Source organism: Lepisosteus oculatus, chromosome 23 (assembly GCF_040954835.1).
Source record: "Lepisosteus oculatus isolate fLepOcu1 chromosome 23, fLepOcu1.hap2, whole genome shotgun sequence".
Classification (NCBI taxonomy): Eukaryota; Metazoa; Chordata; class Actinopteri; order Semionotiformes; family Lepisosteidae; genus Lepisosteus; species Lepisosteus oculatus.
The window spans coordinates 4,473,720-4,500,773 of NC_090718.1; the positions used below are offsets into that span (position 1 = coordinate 4,473,720).

The 27,054-nt window shown below is 42.5% G+C and overlaps 1 protein-coding gene and 1 long non-coding RNA gene across 10 annotated transcripts in view; one reads left to right on the plus strand and one right to left on the minus strand.

Annotated features, from left to right (window-relative positions):
• Window positions 1–15,294, plus strand: part of LOC138224892 (uncharacterized) — a 36,957-nt gene extending 21,663 nt beyond the window's left edge. Inside the window, exons 1-8 of one of the 9 annotated variants that reach the window (XR_011183352.1) lie at window positions 8,518–8,571; window positions 9,735–9,828; window positions 11,415–11,571; window positions 11,884–12,074; window positions 13,432–13,498; window positions 13,608–13,668; window positions 14,535–14,650; window positions 15,163–15,294. The gene's annotated coding sequence lies outside the window, so the exon portion shown is untranslated. The other 8 variants (XR_011183344.1, XR_011183350.1, XR_011183351.1 and 5 more) reach the window with 8 other exon arrangements.
• Window positions 15,295–16,407: 1,113 nt separating this feature from the next.
• LOC138224819 (uncharacterized) lies at window positions 16,408–24,282 on the minus strand. The gene is made up of 3 exons (XR_011183268.1): window positions 19,143–24,282; window positions 18,467–18,551; window positions 16,408–16,498 (listed from the first exon to the last, which is right to left on the minus strand). It is a non-coding gene; the product is annotated as an uncharacterized lncRNA (long non-coding RNA).
• Window positions 24,283–27,054: the final 2,772 nt, after the last annotated feature.

Genomic DNA, 27,054 nt, shown 5'->3' on the forward strand with positions numbered 1-27,054 from the left:
GGCTGGTTGTAACACGACTGTTTCAGGACATTGTGGGGGATACACCTCGCGTGAGTTGTCTCCCAGCGTTCTCTAGAAGTGGCCGTTTTCGTCACCAATCAAACCCATCTCGAACCTATAGTCAAAGTGGTTATCCTATTCGCTTACTGTGGAGCAGACCACTGGGGTGCAAAAACCAAAGTCTTTAAAATTGTTTTCTGAAATACTTTTATAACCAAAAACCACAAGAGAGGAAAATATCATCCATCTATTTTCTAAGCAGGAAGAAAATGTCAATTTCAGGGCTGGACAAGTGCCTATCCCAGTCAGCAATGTGGGCAGGATGGAACACACCTTGGTCTTGCCCAGAAGTCTTTGGACCATGGGAGGAAACCAGAGCACCTGGAGGAAAACCACACAAACACAGGGGGAGCATGCAAACTCCATGTAGATAGTACCTCAGGTCCAGAACTGAACCCAGGGTACCAGCTCATGCTGAAATCAAATTGCCTCTCGTTTTGAGCACAAATGATTTTGATTTATAAGAGAAGCAGTCAGGGCCAACAATATCTTCCAAATCCACACTGCCCCACTCCTTTCCCCCAGCCGGTGGAAATGGATCATTTTCTAGTTCATAGACTGGATTTAAAATTGCAGTAACCCCGATAGTACCCATACTCTTTGAGGATAATGGAGACACAGTATCCTGGACCTGGCATGCATGTAACAGTTACTGTAAAGCTGACTAGCCTAAATGCTAAATGAAAGAAGACATCTGGGTCTCACAGGTGCAATGAGGGTGCTTAGGCTTGGCTGCAATATGAATTAAGCTTGACACTGGGAACCCTTTGGTGACTCAGTGCAAATGTACGGCTGTATAATACATAGTGTCAGATTATTAGCCCCTCAGTGAGCACAAGTCTTACCAATAGAAAATTAAGGACAGGGAGGAGAATAGCCAAGTGTCAGAGGATGGTAAGGATCAAGGAGGAAGGGAAGATGCAGTCTGGAAAGGTGTCTATTAAAAATACACATTATTGGACAAGCTCTCTTCTCCCTGGTCTAGGCAAAGAGTGTCCAGCCCTGGTCCTGGAGAGCCGCTATCCAGCAGGTTGTCGCAACATCATCAATTAGTAAAAAACATGGAGCATATGTGAGTGGTGATTAATTTAGTAAGTTAATTGGTTCAATTAAGCCAGAAATGGCCAGCTGTGGTCCTTGAAAGCTATGTGAAAGGTGTTGTGATTTTCATTGAAGAAATGTTCAAATGATCCCTAAAGAACTCAATTGCACAAATCATTTGCTTAAGTGGTGAGAACACAATTGCTTTATTGTGGCTCTATAGGACTGGAGTTGTTCACTAATGCTGTAAGCTATTGTAAATACAATATTATCTCCACAAAGCCACATGCTTCCTTAAACTGCTAGTTACTAGGAATAACACCTAATCAGAAAATGTTATGAATGTTCATTTTTGAAACATTAGGTATAGAGTTTGAGGTCAACTTGCTAATCTAAGAGCCAACCAGCTCCCACTGAGATGAAGAAGTCTAACTACTGGGGTTGTTTTGGAGGCTGCAGAGAGAGGTTCTACGTCTCCTCAGAGATCTGCTCCGCATCACCTGTCTTAGACCTTTTACACCCAGATCCCTACTGAGCTACACTCATCTACTTGCTCTTAGAGACCCAGGAGCCTCCAAATGACAAACTACTACAATCACAGCAGTTATACTCCTCTCTGGATCCTACTGCTACTAATAAAACTAATAATGCAGTAGAAAAGAAACTCCCTGCAAGTCTTTTTTTTAACCTTCTCCATGTTGATCTGCATTAGCACTGAGCCCAGCAGCTGGACTGCTGAAAGAACAGCACAGGTGTCCTATAATAATAATAATAATTGCTTACACTTATATAGCGCTTTTCTGGACACTCCACTCAAAGAGCTTTACAGGTAATGGGGACCTCCACCACCACCAATGTGCAGCCCCACCTGGATGATGCGACGGCAGCCATAGTGCGCCAGAACGCTCACCACATATCAGCTATCAGTGGGCAGGAGAGCAGAGTTATGAAGCCAATTCTTAGATGGGGATTATTAGGAGGCCATGATTGGTAAGGGCCAATGGGAAATGTGGCCAGGACACTGGGGTTACACCCCTACTCTTTTCAAGAAACACCCTGGGATTTTTAATGACCACAGAGAGTCAGGTCCTCGGTTTTACGTCTCATCCGAAGGATGGCGCCTGTTTACAGTGTAGTGTCCCCATCACTATACTGGGGCATTAGGGCCCACATGGATCACAGGGTGAGCGCCCCCTGCTGGCCCCACTAACACCTCTTCCAGCAGCAACCTTAGTTTTTCCCAGGAGGTCTCCCATCCAGGTACTGACCAGGCTCACACCTGCTTAACTTCAGTGGCTTGCCAGTTGAGAGTTGCAGGGTGATATGGCTGCTGGTTATAATTACACCGGCTCTATGTCAACACCTGACAGATCTACCCTCCACCCCACACTCTCGCTCTGAACTGCAGGACCTTAGACAGTCCCCCTGGCCAAAGCTGTGACTTTCACCATCACATGGTCATGTCATGCAAGCAGACTGTCTTGCTGCTGTGATATAGGCTGGGGTCATTGTTATCCTTCATCAGAGAAAGTAAGGTTTTGGACTTAGTTTGGACCACTGGCAACACAAAGAATCGTCTAGAGAGCAAAGAACAATAGTGAACTCACACATCCTGGCGTGCGCCACAGTTAGTTATTACCTCGGAAGAAAGGATATCTCTAACTTTTACCCACTGCGAGGGTAATTGCAAGGAATTAACTGTACCAGAAAATTAGATAGGGGTTGATCTATAATTGGATCATTTTTTATAATGGTTCGTTTACAGGCAGTTAGATTGTGTAAGCAGCTGAAGAAAAGTCAGGGGAAGAAGCCAATTAACCTACCAGTATGTCATTGGATTGTGAGAAGAAGCCAGGGCACCCAGAGGAAACTCATGCAAACATGGGGAGAACATATAAGCTCCATACAGAGAGCACCCCAGGTTCAGAATTGAACGCAGGGCCCTCGTGTTACAAGATAGCAATGCTAACCACATGCCACCTAATTTTAAACATAATACAGAAAATGTGTATGAAGAAGTAGAAAGCTTTTTTGGTCGTGTTAGCTGGGGTAATTACGTCTGCACGTAGATGAGAGGAAATCAGTGTCCCATTAAGAATTATGGGGGCAAAAGACCAGATCGTGACTGCATGGACTTGGAGAGCCCAGAATAAATGTAACACTCTTTTTGAAACTGGAACAGGTACAATCCATCACTATCCTGAACACCGCCCGGAGTGTGAACATTTCCCATGGACCAGGACTGGCAGGTGAAGAGCTGAGAGCTAGTCGATAAAGGAAACGTCTTCGAAATCGGTGAAAGCTTGTGAAATGTTGCAAAACTACCAAATTGCAATTAACGTTTCCTGAACAAATCCAGGGAGTCTGCGATAATTGAGCCCATTTTAAGGGAAATGGCTTGCCTTTAAAAGTAGTACATGAAAAATCCCAGCGTCTTATTGGTTTAATTAATGCCTCCTCAACTGGACTTCATGTGGTTAATAATTCAGAATGTAATGTTCAAAATACCCTCAGCTGGAAACCCAGTAATTGTATTTAAAATTAGGAACAGACAAGCCACCATGAGCTTTGGAGAGATACAGGGCTGTCAGAGTAATTTGTGGTCATTTACCACTCCAAATAAAACTAGTTCTAATGGAATATTTGCTCTAAATCTAGGGCAGCACGATAGTGCCTACTGCAAATATTGTCTTGGGCCTGCAGCATGTATCTTTTCAGTAACTGTGTTGTAGGTAATGATTGCTTTGTTTTGCTTTATTATGATGCATCAAGCTTCTTAATGCCCACCGCAAAGAAGTGAAAACCACCCACAGCAGAGGACAATATTTTTATCCAAAGGGTTGTGGGATTCGGAAACAAGCTATCCAGCCGTGTTTTGTTTTAAGACGATACTCTCGCTTCTCTCAAGAGAGGACTGGATGAGACGCTCTGGTCAGTTCGTTTTCTAACGGGGAGCCACATCTCATTTGTATGTTTTCTTGTTAGCCCTAATTTTATTTTTTTCCAGGGCTCAGTATTTTACAATGGTGTCCTTTCTTGGGGTGGCATGCTGGGGCGCGAGTTAATACTGCACAGCCCGCTCAGTCCTGGGTCTGAGTTCTGACTGCAGCGAGGTGGAGTTTACATGCTCTCTCTGCGATTGCAGTTTTTACCCACTAGCCATACCGACTGAAGTTGATTAGTGAAACTTTGATATATTCTCCAGGGCATAACGTGTAAAACTGTTGAGCAGAGCCTAGCCTTGTGTCCAGTGAGGTCTGAACTGGCTGCATGATGGGTTGTCGTGATTAATACTCTGTGCTTCAGAATCTCCAGAAATAGTAACATTTGAATAACAAGTCATGCAGAAGATCAATTATACAGGGTGTTCAAACAAGCAGTAGAGCAGGACAGCTATGTGAGAGAGTGTAGGAGAGGCAGTGTGGGCCTGTGATCCTCTCTGGACAGCCAGGTCTGCCTGTGTTGTCCAGTTTCTGTGTCCAGCCTGTAGTCTCTGCGACTGTACTCCATCAGGGTCTATTTCTCCTTGTTTTCTGTCACCCCCGTCAGATACTGGGTCTGTGTGTATTATCTTTTTAGGGCCCAGTCGTATACAGTACTCCAGTTTGTACAGACGTGGTTGACTCTGATTAGTGTTTTTTTAGGCTCATTAGGGCTTTGTGATGGTATGAGCTCTTGACACAGTTTTTAGGTGCGGCCAACATTTTGCTCTCTTCAGTATCTTAATTATACACCTTACTGCACAGTTGGTATTGGTGTAGCTGCAGCCTATACACATAGTTTGGTGTTTATATAGAACTCTGTATCAGTTTTACCCATTTGGGACAACTCTTTGTGTTTTGATTTATTTATTCCATTTTTTCTAGTAGCAGTTCTGGCTTCTTGCCTCCTCAATTTCTGTGAGTGGCCTGTTTTTGTGTGCATTGATTTTTTTTCTTTTTAAGGGTGCATTTGTAGTGTTTTACCATTTCGGAGCATGGAACAGCAATACTGAACTGGAACATTTCTTGCAGAAACAATAAATAAGTTTAAAACAGTATTTTATTTTCCTTGATTCCTCTCTCGCCAGTGTTATGCTTTCATATCTTTCAAGATTCAAGAGAGATTAGAATCATTCGGCCTTTCTAAGCTGTCTCTTCAGATTTAAAAGTGGTTCCATTACAGGGGATGTGATTCTGTTATGGTACAGATAGCATAAAAGACACACATTTGAGTTACTCTTTGCGCAGCAAGCAAATAGCAATAAAATAGAAGATAGCAATCTTTCTTTTTTCCACAAATGGAGCTTTTTGTCACTCTGATAGTCTTTGCCAGACAGTTGATTTTACAAAGCTCTCGAATTTCCAGATGCAGCCGTCATTAAGGGGGACAGGCTCCTGCTGAAGACAAACTCTCTTCCAGCGAGGGTCAGGAAGCACAGAACGCCTTCATGATTCCACTCATGCGAGAGCTTGCTCCCTGCATTCAGATTTCTTTCACCGGAGGAAAGAAAGCCTCCTGAATTATGAACTCTCCTGCAAACCCGTTGCCCTTCTCTGGCATTTTTTCTCCTCTGACTTTAGCATAATAAACACATTCACTTCTTTTTCTGCTTTCTGCTTTTCCACCCCTGCTCCTGAAATGAATCTTTCTGCAATGGAAAAATAATTTACTAGCATTAAGTGTGCCAATGAATAATTCAGGAGTTCATGGCCGCTGTCGATTCCTTTAGCGAATGAGGCGTTACAAAAGCATCTAACAGGAGGGAGTCTGTGTATGTGTGCACATGTGGGAACCTCTGCATAAATGTAATTTATATTGTCATCGGAGGGGTATTCTGCAATTTTTCCTGTGGGTTAGTTCAAGGGTAGGCAGGCGAATGCACTTGGCATGAAGAGACAAAATGAATCTTCTTATGCTGTTTGAAATAATATTTTGTGCAGGTCTTCTCACTAAACAGAATGAGTGGGCAATAACCTGTAATGCCTGAATCTGGCAACATCATGCAGGGCCTTACATAAACCGTCTTGCAGATATCAAGGGCAAGGCACCGCAAGGATAACTGGTTTGTTCCATTAGTTTCCAGGACTGTTCCATTAATGTACAGGGCTCTATATACTGTACACTGAAGTGGCTTTGAGTGGTCACTGCTGTGTCTGACCACTAAATTATCATTTTCTATTCATTGTGCATTACGGAAAACTTGTCACGCAGAGGGAAAAATGGCTAAAATGGCTGATTTACTTTATGTACACGTAGTTGTGCACAGGAAGTTACTCCTTTGTCCTTCATGTCTCATTGTCCAGGACAGCACGGTGGCATAGTAGTTAGCATTGCAGTCTCGCAGCGCTGGGGTCCAGAGTCCAATTCTAGACCTGAGGTGCTGTCTGTGTGGAGGTTGTATGTTCTCTCCGTGTTCTTGTGGGTTTCCTCTGGGTGCTCCAGTGTCCTCCCACAGTTTCAAAGATATGCTGGTAGTTTAAACAGTCACCTGTCCTCCTGTAACAGGTGTTTCTGGAGGATTTGTGCTCACACACCAGCCTTATGCCTATTGCTTGCTGGGATAGGCTCTGGCTCCTCCACAACCCTCTCTCAGATAAAGCAGTTTGAAAATGGATGGGTGTCTCCATGTCCGTTTTGATGGCATACTGTGACCATGTTAGATACTGAGGCAGTCTGTGGCTTTGGATTTTGATTCGCTGCATGATCTGTAAACTATTGGGAAAGATCAACAAGACTAGAAGAATGGCCTTCTCTTGCGAGTCCTTTACTCTTGCTGAATGAAAAAAAAACAGGAAAAACTGCAATCCAGAGAAGCATATCTGGTTTATTTTCTTCATTAGGTTTCTAGTAGTTGGTTGATTTAAGAATCAACAGTCACCGCAGGACTCACTGGCGCTCCCCACAGTGTAATAAAGTGTCTCCGGGTCCCAGTCTCCGATTTTCACCACCGCAGCGTCCAGCTGTGGCCTCTGGTCCAGCAGGGCTGCTTTGCTTGAACCTGGGAGTTCGTTCTGAATGGGTGAATCGAGCAGAATGTTTGGAAATCATCTGCACGCAGCTAACGCTATCAGATTTGGATAAACTAATGACTGAGTTTCATTAGGACTGCAGGGAAAGCAAATAAGCACCCCACACACCCTCCCACGCTCCAAACCATTTACTGGTCTCTGGTTCCATCGGGCATCAATCAGCAACACTACAATACACTCTGATTCCATCCACGAGCTGTATATTTACATATATATCATAAATTACCAAACAGTAGCTATGCTACATGTGTCGTTTCATTTCCACCACTATGTTGCTATTCTTCAACATTATCTTCAACTATTCTTCTGGTCTCTTTTTCCCTGGTTTGGCATGAAGTCACAGATGTGGCTCAGACGGCTCTTGGTGCTCAGTGCTGGGTGATGGAGAGGTTACCTGCCTGTGCAGTGAGATCATTTCAAAGCTCATTTCCCTCTCCCAACAAGACTAGCACACATTAGCTGCAGTTCAGATGCTTTTTGACTTCCACAACAGGAGCGCTCTGGGGATTTTGGTCATTTAAAAAACGATGCAGATGTGTTGCATCTCACTTCAATGTTTGGATGCAAGAAAATACAAGCAGCGAGGGAAAAAAGCACACAATGCTTTGTTTCCATTGTTGTTGTGAATTGCCTCTTCAAATCTCATTTTTGATGTGTTACTTGTCTATTTTAATTTTGTCTTTGGCCTGTTTCCTGTTTTTAATATTTGTTGCCTTTTCCAATTGTTTATTTTCATGTAATCGTGTGGGGTTTACATTCACAACAATAATTTTTTCATAATTAGAGACTGAGTGTGTTGGCTTTGGTGCACATGAGGTACTGATGCGGAAGACTTCTCCTTTAAAGCAGAGCCCACTGCACTGTGCATATGGCATCACTCACAGAGGAAAGGCAGGTAAATAAGAGTTAAAAAAGATTAGGAGAAAGAAAGAGCATCATAGGGATATTCAAAAAGAAGGTTCGGTTATAGAAAATGAGCACAGGGAATTGGAAGCGCACATAAAAAATCTCTAGAAAGGCTAGAGGGGACATGTTGGAACGTAATGAAGTAAAAAATATTTTTTCTGCAGTGCAACAGAAAGGAAAACAGCAAACCACTATCCATCTATCCACCAATTTGTTCAGTACAGGCAGCAGGTGCATAATACTGCTGCCTGTAAATAAACAGTGCAAGACAGGACACACCCTGGACAAGAAGCAAATCTATCCCAGGACAGGCAGGCACGCACACACAAACACTCACACTCACACTCACCCACACACACACCCACACACTCACTCACACACACACACTCACACTCACCCACACCTACACACTCACTCACACACACACACACTTTCCCAGAAGCCAGTAATCCTACTGGCTTGTCTTTGGACTGCGGGAGGAAACCGGAGCCCCTGAGGGAAACCCATGTGAACATGAGGAGAACAGACAGACTCCACACAGACAGCACCCCAGGTACTGAATCCAGAGCCCCAGCAATGATAACCTCTGCACCACCGTGCCACTATAAATGATGCTGTAAAAGGACTCCAAAATGAAATATTTGAAAATATTTGTAGAAGATGAAAGGGAAATGGCTAATCTACAAGGAGTGCAAAAAAGCTTTATTTACATCATATATATTGAAATACAGCAAAATGCAAGGAACTGAATAGAGCAGATGATGAGCCTGATTCAACAACTGTCAGAGTTTAAGATTGCGCAGTAAAAAACCTGATACTGTGAATCGATAATGCTGCAGTACCTTCAGCAAGACATACAGTATACTTAGACTGGTCATATTGAACATAGCTTTAAACTTTGCATCTGCGTTTGGCATTATTGGAATTAATATTTGCCTTGGCAGTAATCAAAAAGCATATTTTCCAAATGTGAGCTTCTGTGTATTTTGTGGATGTCGAGAGCTGTTTCTGCTCAGCCATTTGTGCAATGTGTTAACTCCTCCAACAACCCTGAACAGAAGGCTAAGATCACAAAGCATGTGGGACTGTTCAATCCATCAGTAGCACTAAAAAGGTTTGAAATCTCAGTCTAAGCTTGAATCCAGACTGCTGAAGACTGCTGGAAAACCCTGTCTTTTCAAGATCCAGAAGATATCCTAGAACTGGTCTTGGTTGCTGTGACCCTTTCAAGATAAAACAACACGCCGTGAAGCATGAATCTTTTGTTTTTAATTGAGAAAATGGTTTAGATGGCATTTGTAAAATAATTGTAATTGTGTCTATGCTTCTTTTTAAAAAGTGTTAATAAAAAACTTCTTAAATCTTTTTAAAATAATGTAGCAGAGATTTAAGAAGCATATTTTGACCCTTAAATAATACCTTTTTGAATGCAAATGGCACTTGAAATGTTGGTACTTATGGAGGAAGAGGTACAGTATAAAGAGAGAACTTACATGTTTAACAAGCCATATACATCTTGAATTGACACAGTAGAAAGATCAAATCGCAGTCTTCTCTGGACCTTGCTGCACGGAAGATGTAAGTGATGTGTTACCAGAAATATAAAATCTTATTTGGCGAGACTTTTCAAGGCACCCAAAGAAGGCTCCACAGTCGAAATGTGTTTCTCTTCTTCTCTTTTCAGCATGAAGTAAACCTGTACTTGTTCCTTTGCAGCCTACGCATGCTGACACAGCTCCCTACTTGAACTACGTCATCTGATATACATTTCCTGTTTAGCAGCAATCCTCCCGAAGCTGCATGACCTAAGGTGGGTAAGGGGATGAGGTCATCTATCAACGTAGTGGGTCTTCTTCCAGGTTCTCTGACCTGACCTCTGACAGTGTCTGGCCAGTGCTTTGACAATGTTGTCTGTCTGGGTCTCTCGGTCCTCCTCTGTCCTGTCTCTGACCGGTCACCAATTTAATGAAGTCCTGTGCCTGCTCACAGTGTCTCTCAACCAAGGGTCCTGCAACACAAGAGGGAAACATGCAGACTTCACACAGAAAGACATCTCCAGGACAGAATTGAACCCTGTACCAGGGAGCAGCAGAGCAGCAAAGCAGCACTGCTAACTGCCCCAAGAAAGGTGACACTCTTCACAAACTATAAACACGATTTTAAAGGCCTGTTGGATTATAGCTCTCCAGCTGAAAGGTCTGCCATCCGTTTTTTATTGAAAAAAAGGCACCAAGATTATGAAGCTGTGCATTGGCCCTTTCAAATCTAGGCTTTTTAATTGTGTAAAAAAATGTTTAATTGGAAGCAATCCAACTGGCATTATGAGTGGAAATATTTTGCTAAAAGACTAAGAATATAGCGTGCAACTTTATGAATGCAGCAGTTACCCCCGAATAAGACTGCATATAGCATCAGGCTGAGAGAGTGCGATTTACTTTTTACTATATGAGAACATGATGAAACTTATAATGTTTTTAAACGTTTTAATTTTTTCTTCAGAATAACATTTTTTCTTGCTCTGGGGTCCGCTTAAAGCCACCCAGTTTCCACTGTTTCTATTTTTTTTTATTTAATAACTGTTCGCGTGTAGCTCAAATAAGATCAAATTCAGGCCGTGTTCACCGGCCAGGTGGCGTAGCGGGCAAAGTCAGTGTTGCAGCTATTGAAAACCAGGCTCTAAGCCCTGTGGCTTAGAGTAGCCTAGAGCCCCCCCGGCACCTCTTCGCTCAGAGCGGGTTCGAATCCAACCCGGGTACGGTCCGATCACGCTCCACCGGCGAAGTGCGTTTTCCAGCAGCCGGGTCTGCACCGGGCCGGTATTTTTAGGGGGGTGGCCATTCTAGGTCACACCCCTAAGAATGGGGAACATTGCACGGGATTAAAGTACTAAAAGGGGTTTACAAAAAGGGGACGAATGACGTAATTGCAGAAATTAGGGGCGTTTTACGTCACTGCCACCTGACATAAATTCCCCACGAGCGCGGCTCTCTCCCCCCTTCCACGCGTGGGTCAGATTCAAGATGGCAGCGCCGGCGGTTTGCGAGGTAGTGTTTCTCTTTCTACCCCAAACGGGCTACAATGTAATGTTTTTTTGAGGTTTCATTAAGGAACGAGACTTTTCAGAAAGATGTCATTTTATTGAATGAACAGTGCATTTCTGCGCTGTTTGAACGGGGTGAACGCCTGGAGTCTGGGACGGAATTACTGCAGGTGTGTGAGTGAATTCCCAGCGTGTGTTTGGTGGTGGTACGATTTTAAGGAAAATGAAATGAAATGGTTTAGATAATCTCCGTATTAAACGCTATTAAATATACTTTAACGGTAGTGGATGAAAATAAAGGCGAATGTCTTTTATGTTGCAAATAGTTTGAAGCTGTTTAATGTTTTCTTTTCCAGGTTTTATTGTTGTTTCCACTCCGTGTACGAATAATACAAACAAAACGGCTTCGCTGCATGAGAAGACCAAGAGTAATTTCCGAATGTTTTATTGTTGTTTCCACTCCGTGTACGAATAATACAAACAAAACGGCTTCGCTACATAAGAAGACCAAGAGTAAGTAATGTCCGGAAGTGTGTGCTTTTTATGTGCCACCCTTATTTAACTTTTTGTTTTTTTCGGCTCTGAATCCTGTGCAAATCGAGACATGGTGTTTTTTTTCTGGACATAAACCCTGATTTTGGTAGTCTTTCGTAAATAGAACTGTAAATATATTGAGCCTCAATGGAAACTTTACTTTAATTGTTACTTTGCTGCAGATGGTTATTAGGAAAACGACGATCTGTGTAGCAGATGAACTAACATTTTATTAAAGGCACCAGAAAAAAAAGTTGATTCATTTTGCTCTTCAATGTTTCTCATCAACAGGGGGTCTCCTTTGAAAGGCGCATGCTAGTGTCGTGTGTGGACACATTCCAAGCTGCACATCTGCAGTGCCTGTCTTGCAGCGTGCCGTGGTCACTGTCTGGAGGGATTCGGTTCTCTCTCCCAGATCCCGGACAAACACGTGCCTGTTCGCTGGTCGCTGAAATGTACGTGTCCTGCAGAGCTTTCGTCTGGTGAGTAGGGCCTTCATGGCTTTGACTGTCTGGTTCTCATCCTGCACGTCAGCTGGGTTTACAAGAGCAGCAGGAGAACACGCACTGTCCTGCTGGCATGTTGTCACTTCAGGATGAGTCTGCATGAAGGCCAGGTAGTGAGGGCCCAGGACGTGGGCAGTGTAGCACCATGCAGCCAGGGTGCCATCAAACACTACAAGAGGAGTTTGATAGCAGCTAGACTGTCACACGTGGACTTCATGTGGCTGTAATATATTGGCAGATTAGAAATTCCTTAAGAGCACAAGACAATGAGCAACAGTATCCTGCCAAGGATTCACACAGAAGTGTTCTTTTGATATGAACATTGAAATTGTTGTAATTTTTGTTTTCCAGGTTTCCTTGTCAAGGAAAGGATTTGAAACCATTTTCTATAGGTTAACCATGTTGAATATTAATGTCCATTTTGATTGGCATCATTTTGCAGAACTTCTGTCTCCCATACAGTGGCTGGAACTGTGACCTCAAGAAGTTGGAACGAAATAATGATGATTTTTGTTTTTACTTGTTAAACATTGTTTGTATGAATGTGTCCACTCCACACAGAAGTTATACAAATAAAGGTTTTGCTTCCTGGGGAAATCCTCTTTTTTGCCACATGTTTATTCTTATTGTTTCTGGTCCGAATCCAGTGTAGATCGAGCTTTTTGGTTCGATCTAGGTTTTGGTTTTCAGTAAACCCCGAATTTTCTACTCCAGCACCACTTGTAAAGAGAAACTAGCTTATTTTCAGTAATGTTTGTACTAATATTTGCTCTATGCATGGAAATAATACAAACAGAATGGTTTTGCTTCCTGAGAATACTCCCTAGGGTATCAGTGATTTTGAAAGTCTGTGCACATTTTTTGTGCCACAATTGTTTAATTATTCTTTTTTTTTCCAATCTGAATCCAGCATTGATCGAGGAGTGGTCTTTTTCATCGCATCTGTGGATGTTTTGGTTTTCAATAATCCCCAAATATGCTACTCTAGCATGATTTGTGAGAAACTACATTATATTTACAGCATGGCAAAAAAAAGAGAATTGTAACTTGACTGAGCATCAAAAGAAACATCAGTCACTTTGCTGCAGGTAGCGATCAGGAAAGTGACAATCCGTGTAGCAAGTGCACTGACATTTTATTTAACACATCTCATATATGTCGGTTTGGTTTGCTGATTAATGTTTCTCATCAGCAGGGGGGTCTCCTGTGAATGGTGTGTGCTAGTGTCATGTGTGGTAACACAGTACGAGCTGCACATCTGCAGTGCCTGCCGAACTCAAGGTTGCAGTCACCGTCTTAAAGGACTTCTTATAGTTTATTTTCTTTCTCCTAGGTCCTGGGCCAGCATGTGCCTGTTTGCTGCTCACTGAAACCTACATGTTCAATGTGTCCTAAGTCTGGTGAGTAGGGCCTTTGACTGTCACTTTCTCATCTCAGAGTTATGAATTTAATATAGAGGACATATGGGTTCATTTGTGCTTTTGTTTTCTTTATCTTCATCTTCACTAGGCTTGATATTCAGCAGAACATATCGCCTCCTCATGACCTGACCAGTACTCTTCTTGAGCAGGTGAGTTAGGGCTCATGCGACAGTCACTCTAGTCATGAATGATCAGGTTATATTAAATAATTTATTAAGTATGGTTAGTCATTATCAAGCGTGGATAGTGTTTCTTTTTTGTACAAAATATAATGAACACTGATGTGAAGATTGTGAACTGTATTCTATTAATGAGTGGCACTCCAGGTGTAAAGGGACTTCAGGCCAGCCACAGTAGTGCAAAGTGGAGTACAGATGTGTTTAGGCCCCATCCATGTTATTACCACTTCATCCAATTCAGGGTCGAGGTAGAGCTGCTGGAGTCTGTATCTGCAAGAAATGGGCTCAAGGCAGGGTACACCCGTGACAGGACTCCAGTCCATCGCAGGGCACATTCACACTCACAGCCACATGTAGGGCATATTTCCCTAGAAGCCAGTTACCCTACCAGCATGCTTTTGGACTGTGGGAGGAACACGGAGGGAACCCAGATGAGCACAGGGATAAGGTACAAACTCCATGCCGATAGCACCCCGGGTCCGGGTGTGCACAGGCAGTGATGATTAAATATCCTCAATATTGCACTTGGCTGTAACCACCTGAATTGGTCTGGGCTCATCTTGCAATGAATCAGTGACTTGTCTGTGCACCATTGTTTCTCTTCTTACCTGCCAAATGCATCACTTTGTGACACTGCTTCATGACCATGTGAAATCATGTTGGTATCTTCAGGAGCAGCTCTTTATTGACACATTGTGAAGGAAGAACTGAAGAAAAGCATCATGTTTATTGACTGTAATGCAGAGCAGCAGTACACATGAACTGGGGACAACAGCTCTTGAAACGTTTTGTCAAAGATTTGCATTCTAAATGGCATGTGTTGTCTTCTCCCTTAGACAAAGAGAGCCAGTACTTGGTGAACACGACTGCTGCAAGTCCGGTTATAGTTTTGCCACGACCTGCCTGTTGCTGAAGCCTCGCTCCAGCGGGATTCGCTCTGTTTCCACAGCCGGTAAGTGTTGTCATTGTGCTCTTGTCTTGAAGTAAATTGTATAGGTATGGGACAAAAAAATGGAAACTCACATAAAAGGTTACTTAAGCTGTGGCAATAACCCCATTGCTCCCACCTCCAGTGTGTTGAGTGGAGCTTTGCCACATGGTCTGGATGCCTCAGATTCTAGATTGTGATTTAGGTTGCTAACCTTGCTGCTTGAGCAGAACAGCATCAAACTGAAATCTGCATCTCCTTTTATTTTCCTTCTGCCTTCAGACCAGTGGCAGAGCTAGCTGTGCACTCCTTTCTCTTGAAACCATTATACTTTGAGATGATGCTTGACTGATTACCTGCTGTCTGGTGCCATGCAAACCAAATGTGTGCATGTATTGATTGAATTTGCCTTAACATTCACTGGAGTCAGCTGAATGTAGTTTATTTGCAGTGGCATTTTACATTTAGAGCACTATTGTGTTTTAAACTTTGCATCGACTGGAGCAATGTTAACATGCTTATTCTTTCTCATCTAGGACACTGATGGCTGCTTTGAAGTCTGGCTTTGCTGCTGAAACCTCATTCCACAGAAGTCCTAGTGATGGTTCTGCACCTGTTGCTTTGTATTTTCCTTTTGCACTGTGGTCAATAAACTGCATTTTGCTCTATTTGTTGCCTCTTCATTGTTTGCAGGCTTTGCTGCTCTTTGTGCAGAGAAGGAACCAAGGCAGGAAAGGTTGGGTGGGGCTTAGGCACAGCTCCTCCCAACACAACCATAATTTTGGAGAAAATCTCAAGATAGACAAAAGTTGGGCTGGTTTCTGGGGGAAGAGGGGCAGGGTTTTGAGGGGGGTAAGGTATGGCTCCTCCCCAAACAGGGAGATAGCCAAAATTTGAGCCCTTTTCAGGGGGACACAGGTGGGGTTATGGGGGGGGAGGGAGGAGGGCAGGATTGGGTGGGGTCTGGCTCCTCCCCAAACAGGGAGATAGCCAAAATTTGAGCCCGTTCCTGGGGGTAGCTAGGGAAGAGGCAGGCTCCCCTGCTGGAAAAAAAAAAAAATCCCCAAAACCTATCTCCCTCAACACAGTGGACAGGTCGAGCGGGCCTATTCCTAGCCTCAGCCCCTCCCCTGCTGGAAAAAAAAAAAATCCCCAAAACCTATCTCCCTCAACACAGTGGACAGGTCGAGCGGGCCTATTCCTAGCCTCAGCCCCTCCCCTGCTGGAAAAAAAAAAAATCCCCAAAACCTATCTCCCTCAACACAGTGGACAGGTCGAGCGGGCCTATTCCTAGCCTCAGCCCCTCCCCTGCTGGAAAAAAAAAAAATCCCCAAAACCTATCTCCCTCAACACAGTGGACAGGTCGAGCGGGCCTATTCCTAGCCTCAGCCCCTCCCCTGCTGGAAAAAAAAAAAATCCCCAAAACCTATCTCCCTCAACACAGTGGACAGGTCGAGCGGGCCTATTCCTAGCCTCAGCCCCTCCCCTGCTGGAAAAAAAAAAAATCCCCAAAACCTATCTCCCTCAACACAGTGGACAGGTCGAGCGGGCCTATTCCTAGCCTCAGCCCCTCCCCTGCTGGAAAAAAAAAAAATCCCCAAAACCTATCTCCCTCAACACAATGGACAGGTCGAGCGGGCCTATTCCTAGCCTCAGCCCCTCCCCTGCTGGAAAAAAAAAAATCCCCAAAACCTATCTCCCTCAACACAATGGACAGGTCGAGCGGGCCTATTCCGAGACCCAGAGGTGGCCACAGAAATAAGGAATGCCTAACACCAAAGGGAAGCCAAGCACTTTTCTTTATTAAAACGCCAAAGATGGACTCGGGTGTGCTCCCCCTGGCAACAAGGCTCCTCGAGTCTTTGGCACCGTCTGAAATGAGACAGGAAAAAAACTAACATTAGTGACACCTGATAAAGACAAAGTGTGAAAAACACCTGTTGACAAAAGAGGGGAGAAGACTAATAACCTTAAACTAGCTAGTCAGATTATTTTGCTTACTTGTCAAAAAAGCCCCATTCATTACTGGCACAATTTAAAACTTGAGCAAGCTAGAAGATTACTAAATAACACATCTTGGATATGCATTTCCAATAAAATACATTTTGCATCACAGGTAAAACTCTGGGCAAGCACAAAGCTATTTTCCTAAGACACTTAAAATGAGTCTGTAGTCCTCAACTGTTAACAAGCAGGCTGTTTGGAAATACACATAAAAACTAGGCAAGAAATGTGCCACCATAACCAAGAGCACTTCGTCATGAAGACTGGGAACCATCTTGTGTTAAAACAATGTGGCAGCTCAAAGGCAGTTTTTGTTTTTTAAGTTTTGGGTGGTCAAACAGCGACCTCACCTAAATGTTCAGGTAATTCCCAGCCATCACGAGTCTAAACTGCACAATCAATACAATAATAAGCTCAGTGCAAAAAAAAAAAACAGCACCACACTTCTATACGAAAACTCCCTATTTGCATACAACACATATGACATGAGAAACAGCAGTACTGGGGGACATCCATGCAGATTCTGCTAGTCAGAAGTGACTAGGACAGCCTATTTGAACAAAAACGCACTCTCACTTCAGATAAGAATCCATCACTACACAGTCTATCGCCCACCAACCCCACAAAGCAAAATACCCACAACCCCACCTCTGGGGCCACCTCTACTAACAACCCTGACAGTCCACAGCTTCTGAAGAGACCTTCCTTGATCCATATAAGCAAGCTCCTGACATAATTCCGAATTGCTTACTTTCTTGTAGTCTTGTGAATGACTGTTCATTTGCTTACTCTTACTTAGTATTCACGGAAGCAACTTTTAACAAATCGTTTTTTTCTCCTGTATCATTCTATTAAGCTCAATACATTCACGGCACTGGGCCATTTCAGCCAGTGCTTCAGATACTGCATGCTGAGCTCACAATGTGCACATAGTTGCACAATACATTCCTGCACATCTGTGTGGTAGAATCCAGAAAACACACATCACAAGCACTGCACAGCTGATTTTAATCAGACTGGAAGAATTATCTTGCATAACCCTTTAACAATTTACGCTGCAATGTTAAGTTTAAGGTATTCAAATACAAACCGTAGTACTGTCAGCACTACAAAGTCTGGCTGCATTTGGCCTGTGATTCAATTTTGAAGAACTGGAACAGTAATTGAAGAATTTGGTTTTCAAAATCTCAGTAGAAATCAGGATAGGTTTGACAAAGCGAGGCTGGGTTGCTAGTGTGTAGCAAAACATATCCCTGGGAGCCAGATTTTCTCGAATATCAATTGGTCAGATGAGTTCATTTTTTTTTGTCTTGGAAAGTGATGAGAGTGGTAACAGCCAGCAGAAATATTTTAAAAAGAAAACCTTGGCATCAAGCACTATAGAAACACCTGGCATACTAAAGAAAACATTGGGATTATAAGGCATTTTAAGGTGACATAAAGCAATAGGAGAATCTGAATGAGTTAAATAATGTACTGTATAGTTTTGTGCAGCAATCTTATTCACACAAGAAAAAAAATGTTTCACATAGACTACGTGGGTTGCTGTTGGAGACACTGCATTTGGATCAAGAAAGCATCTCTTAGATCTAGCAAATCTGACCAGGTTCAACACGGAAATCCCTCAGACACGTGTGAACGATACAGCGGGGTGACAGCTGTCACAGAGGCCTCTCTCTTTCGCCACACAAACTGAAGAATCAGTCTGGCAAGAGCTTTGGGATTCTACAGGAGCTACAGGTTTCGTTTTCGACAGAACCAAACCGAGAACTTCCAGCCCAGGAAGACTATACCGACATTATTCCACACACTTACAGCAAAAAACTAATGTCTTACCTGGCTTAAAAGGTCCTGGGAAACACTTTGCTTCTCTTCGTGGTGAATCAAGCTTCAGGGGTGGGCTGCTCAACACTTTCTGCACCTTGAGAGGCAAAAGTAAACAGGGAAAATGAAGCCAACGACCTCCATGTCATATCTGCTTGTTCCCAAGCTGAATTAATGCTCAAGTCCTCATGCCCTCACCCAAGGAAACATTGTTTCTTCGTAAACAAATGAAAACTTAAAAACAGTGAAAGCAATAAACACGTGGCTACAAAAGCACTTTCCGCGTCTGTTTCTTTTCATCTATTTCCCATAAACAATGCATCAATAATTTTAAATAGGTTTTAGGGCTACTGTTATTTCTACTAACAAATCCACAAAACGTATGTCTTGCAAATGTTGGTAACATGTTGAAACAATTATGATATACGACCTCCAAAAATACGATCTACATTAGTTAATGCTTACTTACACATTTGATTTAAAATAATACAGCACTCCATGAACGTGTACTAAACCAGTCGCAAAACCAATAATTTTGCTCAATTAAATGTGCTGACGAAAACAAGAGAATTGTCCCAAGATTTGAAAACGAAATAAGATCTTAACAAAACAGGCAGTTCAAAAATAGATTCACCGAGTCATCAAGTAATTTTGAATAAACTAATAAATATAACAAAAAAAGACTTACCCCGAAGACAAAAAACGGGTCTTTTCTCCATAATATCCGATGTTGAAAACGCCACCGAAAACAAAGCTATGCAAGATTTAGATTTAAAAAACCCATCAGAACCCCAAAATGAATTTCCATTTGACAGCAATGAGAATAAAACGCATAAATGAAAAATGTTTGATTTGCAGAAACTCGGGCCTACTCCAACCCTACGAATTTGGAACAACGGCCATCTTACGCTCCACCAGCCGGCTTGAATGACCGCTCACGCCGCCACGAGTAAATGGCGAGAACTGCGGCTAAAAACCAATTCCACAGTTCTGCGTGCAGCAACACCAAACCAATTTGGAAACATTGTACCGTGCAATGGCATATGCAGTGCGTAACTTAATTTTAATTGCATAGTGAGCCGAAATGTCGTTAAAACCCCGAAATATACATAGCGGTTATGAGAAAAACAAACTGTGAGATAAGAAAAGTTACTCTATGCCATGCAAATTAGACATGTCATGAATGAAAGGCTTTAATCCAGACAGAACGTTTATTAGGGTGCGTAATAATAAGAAAGCAGTGTGATTTGCTTGTCACAAACTGCAAACTCCAGTAGTGAACAGCAAAAGTTAAGAAAACGTTACAGTGCTTCAGACCATCAGATGCATAGTTTGCACAAATATTTGAAAAAAATAATCGCATTTTTTTACGAATAATGAGCCTGATTTACTCCCATTCCTTTGCACGGTGATCTACCATATGTTACTTTTTAATGAAAGCTGCTATTTACTTAGATGATAAAGTGTTCTATATAAATTCTGTAAAAAACCTTTAGATTCATTTCTTGGGGGTCGTGCTTGTACAGTATATTCTTTGCCTGCAAGGAAACTAATGATTATTCCTGATTGAAAAACCAAATTTTACTGTGCATTGATCGTTTCAAGGTCTTTAATGTTATCTATCCAGCAGTCCGACTCAAACATATGCTTTTTATTCCAGCAGCATGTAGTCGTTTGAAAATCTGAGTCAAAGCAAGATAAAACTTTTGAAAAAGCTAGAGTTTACAATTTTACATGTATACACTGATACTGGTTGTATAAACACATTTGACAAAACTGAAACTACATGGCCCCAAATAAAGACTATGCCAGCTAAATTATAAGCACGATTCACGTGTTTACCACACAAATAACATTATACATCAACTTTTTGCAAAACACTACACACCTCCTCTCATTAGGCACTGTCATCAGTGAAATCACACGTGGAAAGCACTGACATTCACAATAACGAGCTGCAGTCATCGATGAACAACACTCACTCCTCCAGGAGCAAACACTGAATCCTTAATTGCTTAATCACCAATCAGAAACCTAGCTTTACTATAAAAGGGTGGCTGGGGCTCTTTCCTTCTTTTTGGAACAGTGGCTGCATAGAATGCTGGGAGAGGGAGGCCTGTGCAGCTGTGACTGTCCATGAATTTTCTATGAGGAAAGCCAAATTTGAGCTGCTTTGCTGTGGCCTTGGGTATTCAGATATCCAGAAATGAACATGGGTAAATTACTGTACAATTATCTTAGGAACATTTGAATTCTGTGCTGTAATTGTCCAACCTGCAGTACTGGGATTGTACAACCAGTATAGTGTTCTGCAGCCTCCTGTTATCCCTGATTGCTGCATACTGTAGAATGCTGTGCATTATAGCAGAGCAAGAGGGACCATACCAATGTGTTACAGGACAGTCTTCCTGTACTGTGTTCCTTGAATACATTAGTACTGGAAAACTACCATGGCCTGCTGTAATCTCCTTTCCACCCCACCAACTTTTTTTGGTAGACCTGGGAGACCAGCAGCTAATGGTAGATTACTGCAGAGCGAGGAACATCATGGTTCTGACAAAGGATTCCATGTGGCTTTGAGCACAAAGTCAAATCACTCAGGACAGTGTCTGTCCTTGAGCAGACTCTCCCAACAAATGGATGGTGGATGAAACGCCTTTGTGTACCATTTGAAGGAACTGCTCAACTTGACAGAACTGTGATGCCAATACAGTATGTGCAAGTAAGTTTCCTGACCAACTGCTGTATACTATTAGTGTGATTTTCAGCATTAACTGGTGTTTTGCTCTACTTCAAATCCAACAATGTTAAATTTGATACCTCCATCTTTTAGGAAATGTTTGAGCTTGATGCAAGAGAAGACCCCAACATTGATGTTGGGCTCAACCGGACAAAGCAGAGTGGACAAGGAAGATGCCTCAGTGGCCAGTGAGCCATTGTGGAAGCTCCTGGCCAGAACAAGAGAAGTGTCTCACTGTGGACAGTCATCAGCCAGTGTGGGGTCCTCCACTGTCAAGATGCCAGAGCAGCTCATGTACATTTTAATCTGGCACAATGTCACTCTCCACTGTACTGCTTCAGCCCACAACTGGTTTCTTGATACCCCAGAGAGGAACACTACGAGTGAGTAAATCGTCTTCAGCCCATGGAGGTCTGCAGCCCTAGATGAGACCTACGGTAGCAGGGTCTCTTCCCCGCTGCTGGACAAGGCAAGACCCAGCCTGTGATGAAAACCACTGGCCTAATCCTACTCATAGGCAGGATGCAGAGGCAGAATAAAACCCAAGTTATCACTATTTCTTACAGTAAAGACTTCCATGCAAGTGTTTTTCTGTACTATATGGTACCTGGGGCTACTTGTGCTGCTACTGTTTTTTGTTTTGTGGATGATGGTTCAAATTCCAAAATGACCATCTTTGTTTCCATGGCACAACTCGCACAGTAACAGTGTGACAACTGCAAGGCTTGCAAAGGTAAAGCTAATCTCATCTGTGTTTTTCAGTCCTCTCAGCCATGTTTTAGTATGTACTCTAGGGTCTTTAGTGGGGCTTGGGAGGAGGTTGTCTTCTGGGAGGTTTAATTTAGATGATAGTACATTTCATTTTTGTTTTGAGACTTGGATAATTTGGGGTGGTTTGCACACTGTAAATTGTGAACTGTAAAACCTGCAAGGCTTTCTTTAAGTACTAAAACAATTATTTGCTTCCCAATTTATCCACCTAGCTAACAGCGGCATTAAATTATACTGATGTTGTATAATCTAGTTTTTACTTCTGTAAACTGTACCATGGATGTATAGTGTTGCAGTGTGAGATCCTGTATTTAGTGGTAGTATTGCACTGGTGTGTGACATGCCTCTCACTGCAAAATGTCTTCTTGCAAATTTAAGTTTTAATTTATGGTTTGTTTAAATTCAATAACTACCTCTGCTTACTGCACATTGTAATGTCCTTACTCTGCTTGTCTTGCTATGGTTAAAGATGTGTCCAAAACACAATCTGTAACTTTTTTACTTTTTTTTAAATTAATGGAAAAACAAGCATTGCCATTGTATACAATAGCTGTTATAAAAAAACATCCTGAATTTATCTGTTTATAATCCCCAAAACAATGAATTTATTTACAATTGCTTATGTTTTTAAAACAAGTGCTGTAAATTTGTATGAAATAGTTAATTGTGAAAACAACCATACTGGATTTGTCAACATTTGTAATCCCTGAACCACCTAGTGTGTGTGTGTGTATGTATATATTTATTTATTTTTTTTTTGCACCTGCTCCAGTTTAGGGGAAAACATCCTCCCCTTGATAAGCAATCGCATTTTTGCCAGTTACAGTGTTGCATATTACAGCACATAAGCATGAACATGGACTATAGACCCAGAAGCAGTTTCCATCCTTATTTAGAAAGAAATCATGAACTGTGATGCTTTGTAGGGAGGAATTCCTGATCACCACAGAGCCCTCACCTATAGCCATGTATGTAGAGAGGTATCCCTTGTTATTTATGGCTACTACTGATAATATCCAAACCCATTTAAAAATAGGAGTATTCAGGATATTTGTACTTTGAGGAAAAAGATCCTGCATTCACTTTGGACATTCTTTGTCCTCAGAATGGTGTTGAGGAACTGTACTAATCAAGTGTGGGACTGCCCCTAGCTGTGGGTGGATCCTGAATACACATGAAATGGCTTAACGGCCCACAGGAGCATCCTTCACAAGCGATGTAGGTGCACCAGACCTTGGTCCCATAGCAAAAGTGGTGAATATGTATAGTATGGAGCCAGTTATTCCATTTTCAATTTATTAATTAAGGGGGATATACAGCATTTTTCCACTTTGCCATTAGCATTTTTCATCAGTCAATGACAAGAATGAAACCCATTATGAATCAATACCTTAACAAAATAAGTCCAAGTTGGGAGACTACTTTTCATAGCCACTGGATAGTTTGAGAAGTTTCAGGGGATCTATTTTTTTTAAATTACATTAACTAATTAATTTTAACATCTAGCAGCCAAGGTTTGAGAAGAAATGTTTAGAAAAAGACATCTAACCTTCCATGTTCAGAAAGCTGTTGATTGCTGGTAAAGGTGGTGGAAACCCAGAGCCTGTCATAAGCATGAGACACAAGGCATGTCTCTACCACAAAGCACACCTGTGGACAACGTCCAGATACCAGTTACTCCAGACTAGGCAGGAGCAGCATAGACACTATAAACACTCGCATAAACACTCGCACTAGAGCCACTTTTCCCAAAAGCCAATGAACCTACCAGAATGTGTTTTATTTTAGACTGTAGAAGGAAACTGGAGCACCCAGAGGAAACCCACATGAACTTGGGGAGAACATTCAAACTCCACACAGTGAGCACCCCAGGTAGGGTGTAGTTACCATTCACAGTTTAGTCAGGATGGCAGAAAAGTGGGTTTCTGTATACTGTATCTGCCCTGTTCCTATGAGAGGTTTTGCTGTGCCACATTCTGTAGGTTTTTGAGAAGTCTTAGTGGTAATAAAATTCTAGAAACGGCTAAACCAAAGAAACTCTTTCATGTTCTAGAAGACAAGCCAGGCAGACTCTGGCTGTAGTGTTCAGCACCCCAATCGGTTACAGTAGCTGAAGAATTCTTGATGTGAGAATTTCTTCAAAGCCTCACAAATGACCCTGCAGCAGAGAATCATAGCACATCCCTCTTTGCCTGCATCTTAAATGCTGGCCACTGGGTCTCTATCGTGTTTTGGGAAAAATGCTGGTTAAATAGCTGTATTCAATGACAGCATTTTTATATGCTTTATTTAAAAACAATTATAAAAACAAAAAGGACTTACAAACACCATCTCAGTGCTATTTAAAATCAATGCACCACAAAGCAGAAAATGTATCAAGATTCTTAAGCCATTGTCCTAGTAGGGGATGTAAAGTGGTGCTGTTTATTTGTCACATCAGGGTATGTACTGCATAATGTGTGCAGGATTAGCTTTCACATAGTGGGTACTGTATCTAGTGTAGATCAATTTACATTAATCAGAAGTGCACCCATGAAACAAGTAATTAAACAAGTAGATTAAAACTCTACATCGGTCCAGAAACAGTTAACAGGCTTTTATTTCACCTGCCGATCGATTTCTTAATTCAGCATGCTAGCCAATACTGTGCAAATGTGTGGACTGCTTTCAATTTTCAATTATTTGTTTCCTTTTAACGTTAAAATCCAAGACATACTGTTAATATTAAGTAATTAAAGTGGAAAATAAAGTGGGCAAAAAGTGCTTGAATGATAGTCCCCTCAAAACCTTACATGGATCTCAGCAGGAGAGGTGGGATTACCTAAAGCCTAAGAAAAAAAAGTGGAATGTCGAATAAATCTTTTTTTTTTTAATCAAGCAACAGAGCATTGTGCAATCATGCACTAGACATCAGATGAAATAAAAGAGTAAATAGTCTATATCGATCCATGCAAACTATTGAACGATATTTTCTTTCATCCTGTATTTATGAAGATTGTACATTTGGGGTGATAAATTGATCAATCCACAATACTGATGCAATAGCGAACAGAGCCCTGAAATAACCCGGGAAAAAGGTCTCACAAAATGCACATTTTATCACGTGCGTTTCAAGATTATGAAGCGCAATAAGCCTTAGAGTTTGCAGAGGACTGTAAAGTGTGTATAATACAAATATTCTTAGTTTGCAAAAGACAGTCTCTCCTATTAGGACTGTAAATCCTGTCCCTGCTGCGGATAAACTCACAAAGCTCTCCGTTACCTGCAGCAGGTCTCGCTGGGGTATCCGGAGTTTGCAGGTGACAATCGGGCGCTTCCTCAAGTTCCTGCAGCCACGCAGCGAGAAAGAGCGGGGTACGTTCTCGGCGTCGCGGGGAGCAAGTGGCTCAATCTCCTTAAGAAAAGCGCGGCGTGATGCGGACTCCGCCAGCCTCAACGTGCTCGTCTGTACTTTTCGCTTTTCGTACTTCTGCAGAGTGATGCGGGCAAGCTCCTCCCCTCCCGCCCTGTTGCTGTGCTATGCTGCTGTCTGGTCGCTTGCCCTGCCCCGAACGGAAAACCGCATTAACCCCTCGAGGTTAATTTGAGCCCAGATTTGGCGAAATCCGCACCCTTTTCCCCGAAACCTTCCCATGCGGCCCTGCGCCAGCTGCGGGCTGGTCTCGGCACGCTCCGCCCGACCCACGAATGAATGCAAACTCCCTGCTGTTACACAACAGTAACGGCCCGTGATTTGTGGTCGAGCAAGCCTGTTGTATTGAAACCGCACGCTGCTGACGGTTCTGTCCCGTTCCTCCATTGGTGGAAATCAGGGGTACAGGAAAACTGGATCCAATCCCAGCAAGCAATGGGTGCAAGGCAGGGTACACCCTGGACAGGACACCAGTCCATCCCAGGGCACAACCACACACACACCCTGGACAGGATACAAGTCCATCACAGGACACAGACACACACACACACACACACACTAGGGCCAATTTTCTCAGAAGCAAATGAGCATGTCTTGGACTGTGGGAGAAAACCCACAAAAATACAGGGAGAACATGCAAACTCCACACCGACAGCACCCCAAGAACTGAAAAAAGGGCCCCAGCACTGTGAAGCAGCGGTGCTCACCACTGCTGCCCCACCTAACAATTATAATTTGAAATTGTGATAATTAAACCTCTTACCTCTGCTTGTTGCTTCCATTGTATCCACGTACCAGTATCATCCCCTGTATGTGATTCTGAGATTAAAAGGCTTTACTGACTAGTTTTGAAATGGCATTGCTGTACAGTACAATAGTGTCACATAGGAAAATGAAGAGAACGTAGCAGCCTTTTTAAAAGTTCATTTATTAGTGCAGTGCATAGCATTTGATTTCTGAAACATCTTATGCCACTGTTCAAGCAAGAGCAACTCGTGTCATGTTGTGGTCAGAAAATGTGCTTGAGATATTTTTGATATGTTCATGTATCAGTCAATGTGTTTCTGCACAAGTACCCATTTTTACCCTTTGATGCATGAATTATGGTGAATAGCTGGACACCACACATTTGGAAGTAGTTTGGAAATATACATTCTGGACATTACTTAATAGGAAGGGATGGCATCTTTGATCAGATTAACATCAACCATGCTAATAACAATTTTAAAACAGTGATGAATGTGACCGTCCATGAAAGTGTAGGAATGTGTATAATTTAGCTGGTCACTACATACAGAGGAAAACACTATCCACGTTAACCCAAAACTGCATTGTAACACAATGTATTGTTGTATTGTTTGATTTCGGAATTTTTAATATTGTGTCAGTGTTCCACCGACTCGCTTTGTGCGAGGTTTTGTGGTTCTGTGTGGCTTTGCAGGTGTGGTTTTTACGTCTTCTGACTTTTGCTTTTCTCCATGAATGAATAACTCAAGCAGACACCCTACATGATGAGACCCCAGTCCCTGGTCTTAGTGGTCCAGGGGTGGAAACTCCAACTCCTCACCGAGAGTCTGGCGCAGCCACGGCAACACACCGAACACACCGATGTGGAAATCGCGGGCATCTTCCGGAGGAGAGTCTCTTTTGCTGCACACATCTCTCGTGCCCCAGCTC